This window comes from Equus quagga, chromosome 17 (genome assembly GCF_021613505.1).
Source record: "Equus quagga isolate Etosha38 chromosome 17, UCLA_HA_Equagga_1.0, whole genome shotgun sequence".
NCBI lineage: Eukaryota > Metazoa > Chordata > Mammalia > Perissodactyla > Equidae > Equus > Equus quagga.
In genome coordinates, this window is record NC_060283.1 from 30,307,748 (window position 1) to 30,317,610 (window position 9,863).

The window sequence follows — 9,863 nt, forward strand, 5'->3', positions numbered from 1 at the left end:
CCACCAATCCTCCTCCTTTTGCTGAGGAACACTGGCCCTGAGCTAACATCCATGCCCATCTTCCTCTATTTTATATGTGGGATGCCTGCCACAGCAATGGCTTGATGAGCGGTGCGTAGGTCCACGCCTGGGATCTGAACTGGCAAACCCTGGGCCGCTGAAGCAGAATGTGTGAACTTAACCGCTGCGCCACCTGGCCGGCCCCTAGTTTTCCTAATTTATAGACAAGAAAACTGAGGCTCAGGGAGGTTAAGTGAGTTGCCTAAGGTTGTATATCTAGTGGGTGGCAAAATCCATCTAGAAGCCACTTGCATTGGGAAACGAAGCATGTGTAGACATGAATTCACTGGGAAATGCTGCCTACTTCACTGTATGGGTAACTTTTTCATGACCAGCTTTAAGACACAAAGAGTGTTATTAGGTATCTCTCAATAGTAAAATGGATAAAATGGGTGTTTTGCCCTTAGTTTTGGACCTAAATTGAAAATTGACTCCTTATGTGCTTTATTTTTATCTCCAGTGTGTTTACAGAATCTCGTTATTACTGTAGAGGAGTGACAAATGATAGGTGACATATGAGAGTAGATTAATGATATGACATAGAGGCCACTCCGTCCTTCCCTGTGTAAGATGGTTATCATATAAAAAGAGCCATCCTTGAGATTTCTTACTTGACATTTCAGTCTATATGTCCACCTCTCCATTCTTTGATACAGGACAGTTTTACGGCTAAGGTTGGATTGTAATTGCACACATTTCCAGCCTACTGGTCAGTTCTCCCATCATGTTTCTTACCAGTAAGGCTGAGATCCTAAGTGAAACAGTTTGTGGACAGCTCACAAGCCGTTGTTATTGTAAGAAAACTTGCCCATTGAAGGTGAAGAGTCATCTCTGTTCATGAAAGACAGCCCAATTTCCAGTTGGAGAACAAAGAGTATATTTGAGGGTGTAAGGCTGGTGAAATAGCTTGGCTGAGTAAATGCTCCTGCAGCAATGATTACTGCCTCATCACTCAATGGTGAAGGAACAGGAAAATAAAATGTCACAGATTGCATCCACCAGGTGACAGATGAGAGAAAGGGGAAGAATATAGTTCAAAAGCTGGCAAGACCCACATGACCTCCTGCAGTCCCTGAAAGAGGGTGTCTGTACTAATTTTGGGTTGTGCAATCGTATTGAGCACTCAACCCCCCACCCCCATGTAAAAAATAAGTCACGTTAAGATCTGGTGCAGTGTAGATTGATCAGAAAGAAACATCTGAGAAACACATCTCTGTCTGGCCCTGGAAAGAGAGAATCAGCCCAAGGATGGAACTGGCAGTGTGTCTCCCTGTGTCAGACACTGTGTTCAGCACTTTACATACATTGTCTTAGATTTGCCTCATTAGTCCTCTGAGGAAGGCTTTAATACCCTTCATTTGCAAGACATTTTGAAGCTCAGAGACCTGAAGTGAGTCATCTAAATTCACTCAGCTAATAGGTGGAAGAGCTGGGATCTGAACCCAGGTCTGCTTGGCTATCACTCCATATTGCTTTTAAACGGAATGATGTCTGCAATTTAGCAGTTTAAAAGGTCAAAAGTGTGATTACAAGGCATCCATTCTGGACGCGTTCCTTTGCTGCCTCCCTGAGTCGGTGGAGAGGAGCTGTGCGCGGACGTGTGCGTCTTCGCTGTGCAGTTCCGCAAGCCCCCTCGCCCCATTCTCCAGCCGTGACCTTAAAAACAGGACTTGCGCCTCTCCTCGCCCAGTCTCGGCGCGGAATCTCTTGTCCTGACCTATTTCAAGGGCGGCACACTGATCGGAATTTCGCCTTCTCCGCCCTCTCCCAGCCCTCCACGTCTCCTCGGCGCTTCCATCCTCAGGGCGTTTCTACCTCCCGTTGGTCCCGCTGGCAGCCTGCATGCCAGGGACACTTTCCTGGCTGAGCACAGGACGCCCATCTCCTCCTGGGCTGCGTTGCCGGTGCCCCTTAGGCCGCTCTGGCTCAACTCCGTTCCTGGGACGAGCGGCCCCCACCCTTTGCCCCCCAGTTCAGCGCAGGCTGGGACCCTCCTCTTTCAGGGTGGACGTTCTGGAGTGGACACGCGCAGCGCAGCGCCGTGTGCCAGGCGCTAATGCAGGCGCTGGGGGCCAAGAGACCCAGGAGACGGCGCAGGTGCCGGGGCCGCTGCGTCCTGGCAACGGCGAGGTCCCTCCTCCGAGGCGGAGGGTGCTGGAGGAGGCCTCGCGGCCCGGGAGGAGGCTTCCCCGCCCAGGAGGGGGCTCGCCTGAGTCTCGAAGCACGAGCAGCGTTTCCATGCCTTCCCACAGCTGGGGTGCCGCGGTTATCGCTCTAGAAGGCGACTGCCACGGAGGCGGCAGGGGCAGAAGGAGCTGGCAGGAAGGAGAAAGGGGTCCTCCGGGGCTTTCCATCCCGTCCTCGACCTTTAAGGTTGAGGGTAGAGTTTCATTCCTCTGCTGGTGGGGAGAAATTCCTCTTCGTTCCACTTTGTGCGAAGAAAACAGCGGGGGAGGGGGGGGAGATTATGTTAGTAATTACCTTTCCCACGATAATAACTACTTTTTTTTTTTTCAGAAAGATGAGCCCCGAGCTCCCGTCCGTGCCGTCCCCTCTGTCCGCGGGGTCGGCGGGGGCCAGCCCTGCAACTGCCATTTTTTAAAAGGCACTGACTGTGCCTTAGAGACGCTCCTAAGTGCTAGAGAGTGCCCTCTTTCTGGGCACAACGTTGTCCGTCGCTACACTCACCTGGCAACCGCGGGAGGCCCCACCTGCCGGGGTGCCCCACCTGCCGTCCCCCTGTCCCCGGGCGTCCTGGAGCCGGGAGCCCCGGCGTGCGTCCTGCGGCCAGAAGGGCAGATGGGTTTGGTCCCATCTCAGCGGACGCGCGCGGTGAGGGCCCCGGGTGCGGCGGCGGCTGCCCAGGGCGGCCAGTGGCCGAGGCACAGGAGTTGGGCCGGGTCTCTGCTCCTCTGGGAGCCGCAGCTGCCGGAGGAGAACTTCCTTCAGGGGAGGGGCGGTTCTCAGGACAGCCTGTGCCCCGGGGCTACCCTCCCTGAGGGGCGCACAGCCCGAGCCCCGGCTCTCTCTTTATTCCCCCGCGGACCGCGTCCGCAGCAGCCAGGCTGCTCAGGTCGTGCGGAGGGGACCCAGCTCCTCCCGAGCTTCGCAAGGCCTTGGCCGCCGCGCTGACCTGCCGCCCGGCCCTTGCTTGGGGCGCTGCAGCAGCCCGGCCTCGGTTCACCGGCCCAGCTCCTCCCCCGCAGGTTTTCAAGGGAAGGGCTGCCTCCGGGGTGTGCTCAGTTCAGAGGCCCCTTGTCACTCCTAATCGAGCTGAGCCTCCAGGGTGATTGTTCTTAAACTATACCGGCCTTGGGCGACAGGCAGAAGCAATTACAGCATCAAGCACCTCAAGGACCCAGAGTCCCCGTCTTACGCTCCTTTCTGGCTTCATGGCCCAGGCTGACCCTAAGTTCCACATCTTTTGATTCGAGCCGATCCGTCGCCTTTCTCCTACGCTGGATCCTTTCCTGGGTTGCTCACATTCACCTCCGTGTATCTCCCTGACTCCAGTTCTCAGGGCCCTGCATCCGAGGAGCGGCCTTCGCTCCGTTCAATGTCAGGCCCACTAGAAGTGTGCTGCGGTGGGGAAGACGCTGAAGACCAAACTGCCGGTGGTTCCTTTTGCTGAATACGGAAGAAAAGATCTGCTACACATTTGTTGCCTCATTTAATCTTCACGATAATCCTATGAGGTAGGCATCATTGTGACCCTCATTTTAGAGGAAAGAATGCTAAGGCTCAGGTTTTTCGTGGTCAGTGCAGAGATTCAAAGCCAGCTCTGTCGGACTGAAGGCCCCTCACGCGTGCTGCCTTCCAGCCATGGAAGAGCTTCTCAGTCTCCGTGGATAATATTCACCTGAGAATAAAGGATACGTCACCCAGGGAAGTCCCTACAACGCTTTCCATGTCTAACGCTTGGTTTTAAGTCGTGCTTCCTTACAGGATCCAAGGCAGTACGTTGCCCGATGGCCAAACCGCAGAACCCGTCCAAACCAGAAGGTCCAAGACGGCGATGGGGCACCCTGTGCAAGAAGGGAAGCTCGCGCATGCCCCACGTGCCCCAGCCCGGAGCCACGACCCGGTGACCCCTCCCCGCTTCCCCATCCCATAAGAACCCTGCTCACCTGCCCTTGGGGAGAAGGCATTGAGAGCTCGAGCTCTGCCTCCTCCGTTCATCGGTCAGTGAATAAATTTCTGCTCTGCTAGTCCAAACCCAGTCTCCTTCTATTGGCGCGGGCGGCTCAGGGTGACAGGACCCCCTTGCGGGTCACGGGTTCCTTGGGGCTCAGAAACAGATACAGTGCAGTGAATGCTGAAATCGAGAATGAGTTGCATATGGACCCACTGACATGTTATTTCTGTTTGGTTTTGTTCTCCATATCTGCTAAGGTTCTGAATTATGTCCCCCCAAATCAGAGTGTTAAAGTCCAGCCCACACTACCTCAGAAGGTGACTGTATTTGGAGTTAGAGGCCTTAAAGATGTGATTAAGGTAAAATGAGGTCATATGAGTGGGTCCCAATCAAATCTGACTGGGGTCCTTATCAGCAGAGGACATTGGACACACACGCTCACAGAGGGGAGACCATGGGAAGATGAAAGGGAGATGATGGCCCTTTACAGCCAAGGAGGGAGGCCTTGGAGAAACCGACCCTGCCGTCTTGGACTTCTGGCCTCCAGAACCAAGGAAATAAATTTCTGTTGTTCAAGCCCCCTGGTTTGTGGTACTTTGTTACACAGCCCTAGCAGGCTCACACAGCATTTACAGCTCTCGTTACTGATCGTGCTTCTCATGGTGTGAGCAAAGCAGGTTCCCGTGCATAATGAGCAGGTCCTAGGATGTTTCCTTAACACAATTGTTTCCTCCAGGAGCACTGTCCTGGGTTCAAGGGAAAGTGGGGGTGGTTGGTAGCATGAAGAAAGAGACTTCTTGCATGTTTTCTTTTCCATCGTGGTTTTATGCTAAGTTGCCATTTAGAGCATTAAAATAGCATTTGTCGAACACTTGGACTGTGATATGCTTTGCATTTAATTGCATTAAGGATTAAACATTTAATCCTCACAACTGTCCTCTGAGGTGATTGTTGGCATTCCCACCTGCAGATGGGAAAACTGAGCATAAGGATGTGTAATTTGTGGAATTTTATGGAGTAAGTGGCAGTAAAGACCAATGCTTTTCTTTTTCTTATTTTTTTTTTAAAGATTGGCACCTGAACTAAGAACTGTTGCAAATCTTTTTTTTTTCTTTCTGCTTTTTCTCCCCAAATCCTCCAGTGTATAGTTGTATATATTTTAGTTGTGGGCCCTTCTAGTTGTAGTACGTGGGATGCCACCTCAACGTGGCCTGATGAGCGGCGCCATGTCGGCGCCCAGGATCCGAACCGGCAAAACCCTGGGCCGCTGCAGCGGTGGGGCGAACTTAACCACTCAGCCATGGGGCCGGCCTCTATGCTTTATGCTTTTCACGACTAAGATTTCGACTGCTATGACTCACTGCCTTCCTTCCCCACCCCTTCTCAGACTTCCCCAGTAGAGCGCTACAACCTGCAGACTAGAGTAAAAGGCTGGGTCTCGCTACCCAGAGTGTGGTACTTGGACCAACAGCAGGCGTTACCTGGGACTTTGTCAGAACTGCAGAAGCCTAGCCTTGCCCGAGATGTGCCAAACCAGAAGCTGCATTTTAACAAGATCTCCAGGCAGGACCAGTCAGAGAATTTGCAGTGTCCAGTGCAAAATGAAACCAAAGCCCCTCGTTTAAAAATTAGTAAGAATTTCAAGATGGCAGCAGCAGAGCGTTAAACCAAGGATGGGTGGGACCACACAGGCCTCAGTCCCAGGGGGCCGGCCCCACCCGTGGGTGACAAGCATGTGCTCTAAAGCGTGGAAGCCTCTCCCTGGAGGATTCAGTGAGTGGCCCTTTACCACAGGGTGGGTTTTAGTTTTATTTTATCTTTTTGTATTTTAAAAATACAAAAAGTTTGCATTACACTTCTTAATATATGCATTGAACGTACCATAAAATAACACTTCCCCAAAAAAACCTGGAAGGAAAATTGATGCTCTTGGATGACGCACCACATTTCCCTCTAGCAGCGACAGCCCGTGGCCCTCTCCCCATTCCAGTACCCTCATCTTAGTGCAAAAGGCGGGGGGCAGCCCATCTTGGGGCTGACCGCAGAGCCCTTGTTAAACGCTTACAACAGAATTATCTCATCTGAGTTTCATGCCCCTTTCTTGCCAGAAGCTAAGCATTCATGTAGTGTCACCTGGACCAGTTATTTAAGCTCTCTGAACTCCAGTCTTCTCGTCTATAAAATGAGGGGAAGAATAGTACATACAGATAAAAATAATAATAAGTTTTCATATATTGCAGTATATGGGGAAGCCGTTCTGGTTTTAATCTGATTCAGCCTGAAACTTGTTTTTCCCAGAGCAACCTGACTTATGACCCACCAAACATGCACCGCCCCTCTGCTTCAAACATTTTGGCAGAGCAAAGAATGCCCTCTTTAAAGACAGATAAATAGACTAAAGACTTTCTCCCTTTCTCTGACACCAATAGCAGTATTTCTTTGAAGATAAGTTTTTCTTCTCGGAGAAACAAGGTCAAGTTGACTGGCTATGTATGTACTAAACTGCAGCAAAACATCTCCTTGAGACTTTGGGGGAAAAAATTGTATTCTTGTCAGGCTTGCCGTACATTCTTTGTTCTGAAACAATATATAACCATGCTGTGAACCACGGTTCCCCAGAGAGCGTACTTCCCTGGGGAAGAGAACACTTCTGGGATAGTTCTCAGCATTGGCTCAATAAATATCAATAAATGTCACTCCATCTTTCTTTTCTATAGACTGGTTATTGATTATTTGCACTGACAGTATTTCGGAGGGTTGCTGTGAGGCTTAAATGAGATAATACATAAAAATAAAGCGCAGAGACCAGTTCCTGGCATGTATTAGGTGTTCAATAAATGTTAGCTCATTATCACACCCTGGAGACCAGGTTCTTGTTTCACTTTGAAGAAGACGCACAACGAGACAGAGAGGGTGTCGTAGGGGAATTCGCCCGGCTCCCAGACGGAGCCCCATGGGATGGTGTTTATTCTGGTGAGTTCATCTTGACTTGGGGTCTGGTCTTCATTCTACTCATGCAGAAACTTGATTCTGCCAGCCCCCTGAGAGTGCGGCTATATTTGGGGGTGTACTTGCAGTATTGGGCTCTGGTTGGGTGTGTGTGGAGAGAAAGAGAGAGAGAGGGAGGAAGAGAAGGAGAGGAATTGAGAGCAAGCAGAAGTCCAGAGTCTAGTAAGGATGACCTTGATATTTTTCAGTGAGAGGAACTATTTTTACACTGAAGGTTGCCAGGCGGAACAACCCCACCAGCAGTGACAAGACGGTCTCAAGGGGCTGTCCAGGTTTCAGCTCTGGCACCAGTCACCTTGCAGGTTACACGTGAAACCGCCAGAGCTGGGAAGCACAGCGGAGTCCTTAAGCCTCAAGGGGGCGCTCTAAGCCTCAGCTCCAGGAGCCGGGCAAGAGCATCCAGCCAGGTCTTGTCTTTTGGACACAAGCAAACGCGCGCCGTTTTGAAGACACTAAGGTGGGTGGGTGGGCTGTGCTTGGAGAGACTGGATTAGTCTGGACAAGTGGGGGCTGGAGAAACACATTTGGGGAGATGGGTTTTACCGCTTAAATTCTACAACTGAATATGACAATTAATGTGTGTGCACACATACGTATATATATTTATACACATATATAGTATATTTCTGATTTAAAAAGTTAAACATACCCATTGTAAAGATTTCAAACATTCGAGAAAGTATAGCTTTGAAAGTGAAATCCGTTGGCACACCCCCTTCCCCTCCACCAAAAAAAAGCACTGTTAAGAGTTTGGGAGCTGGCCCCGTGGCCGAGTGGTTAAGTTCACGTGCTCCACTTCGGGGGCCCAGGGTTTCACTGGTTCGGATGCTGGGCGCGGACATGGCACCCTCATCAGGCCACGTTGAGGCCTGAGGCGGCGTCCCACATGCCACAACTGGAAGGACCCACAACTAGTAATATACGACTATGTACTGGGGGGATTTGGGGAGAAAAAGCAGAAAAAAAGAGTTTGGTATGTTTTCTGTGATCATATTCACTAACTAGCTAGCAAAATAAACAACTATATGCATACAGGAGCACACGCAAATGTGTGTCCACGTAAATATGAATGCCGACATTTGAATTCATGGTGAGAAGCTGAGCTGTAAAGCTGACTGAAAGCTGTGTCACCTGCCTGCTGCGTTCTCTTCCCGGGAGCAAGCAGCACAGAAAGGCAAATGAGCAGCAATTTGTGAGCTGAGCATGGAAACAGAGCCAGGGGAGTGAGTTAATCTTCTGAAAGGTCTCTCAGCTGAGCGTGCCCCCTCTCCCCCCATTGACACGTCAGGGAACTAGTATCTCTCGAAGCACGTTTTGGAAAATGTTGACCTTCTCTGCCTGTGTCAGTTTGAGGTCTCCTTGAAGCAGAAATTACTACTGGGTTGTATTGTTCCTTTTTAAGTTCTTTGCATTTGTGCGAAAATGAATGTATTTTTCAACATACCTATCGATTCTTTGAAAAGATATTTAATGACCTATTTGAGATGATTAAAACTATCATATTAATTTTTTACTCATGTTTTAAAAGAGAGCGGGAAAAGGGAAATTTCCAGTAGCAGTTATACCAAACAAACTGACAGGCCAAAAACCTATTAATATTAATAAATCTAAAAGTAAACTCGGCCATTAGGAGTGACTGTAAATACATAAAGTGTTTCTTTAAAGAATCACCATGATGCCTATATCCCTCATGTAAACCTAGAAGTGTGAGTTGTGATTACTTTCAGGCGTGCACGACAGGGACAGGTGACAATGCGCCTCGGGCACCAAACGACTCTTCCTCTCGTCGGTAGAGAGCACCTGAGAGCCGTCCAGCAGGGTACTCTGGAACGGAGCTGAAAGATCTGAACCAGAAACCACAGACCTAAAGGGTTATATACATATATTTTAACACTTCTGGTACATTATTAACCAAATTCAGTCTGCTAAAAGATAGCCACATTTTTTTCCTCTGAATTATAGAATTTTGTTGTTTCTGTTTGTAGACTGATACTTACTCTTGAAAAAAATGTTGGATCTGCTTAGATAGGAGGGTACAATATATTAAACATGAGTGCTTTTCTCGTGAAAATTGTGGTATTTAGGTTTACTAGAAAAGGCTGGTAATTCTATCATCATAATACCAGAATTGTTTCTCTGCTTTGTGTAATTAGTATATTACTTAATTGGATTCACCCTAAATAGTCTCATGAAAGATGCAGAATGTTATTTTTCTCTCATTAGGTTCACTTTCTATTTCTCATTCCCATTTCATGTTCCAGTAAGAGCAAATAACTGCACTGCCCATTAAAATTAAAAATTGGAAATAGTCCAAATGGCCAATAGCAGGGAATAGGAAAGCCAGCAGTGGTGTCTTATGGCAATGTATATTATATTGATCTATTAATTCTAGGCTACATAAATTATAATACGAATGCAATAGTGTTAGGAATACATTTACAAAAATGTGCTGACCATCCACTAAGGATCACCCTGTGCTATGTGGATGATGAACAAGAGATGAACGCTAGGTCTTGAGTATGTAGTTTGTGGTGGAGTGCATGTGTCTGTGTGTGTGTGTGCACGAAGAGACCCATGCTTAGAGGGTATGGATTATAAGCATGGGCTCTGGAGTCAGAAATTCAGACACTCCTACTCACTTGTTATATGAGCTTGAGAA

At 48.9% G+C, this 9,863-nt stretch overlaps 1 long non-coding RNA gene across 4 annotated transcripts; it reads left to right on the plus strand.

The window, feature by feature from the left end:
- The first annotated feature begins 2,283 nt into the window (after window positions 1–2,283).
- On the plus strand, window positions 2,284–4,456 carry LOC124229439 (uncharacterized). 4 transcript variants are annotated; one of them, XR_006885889.1, is made up of 4 exons: window positions 2,284–2,462; window positions 2,578–2,892; window positions 3,581–3,755; window positions 4,006–4,454. It is a non-coding gene; the product is annotated as an uncharacterized LOC124229439 (long non-coding RNA). The 4 variants fall into 4 exon arrangements; XR_006885888.1 differs by having other exon boundaries at window positions 2,284–2,492; window positions 2,578–3,755; window positions 4,006–4,456; XR_006885890.1 differs by having other exon boundaries at window positions 2,284–2,433; window positions 2,578–3,755; window positions 4,006–4,456.
- Window positions 4,457–9,863: the final 5,407 nt, after the last annotated feature.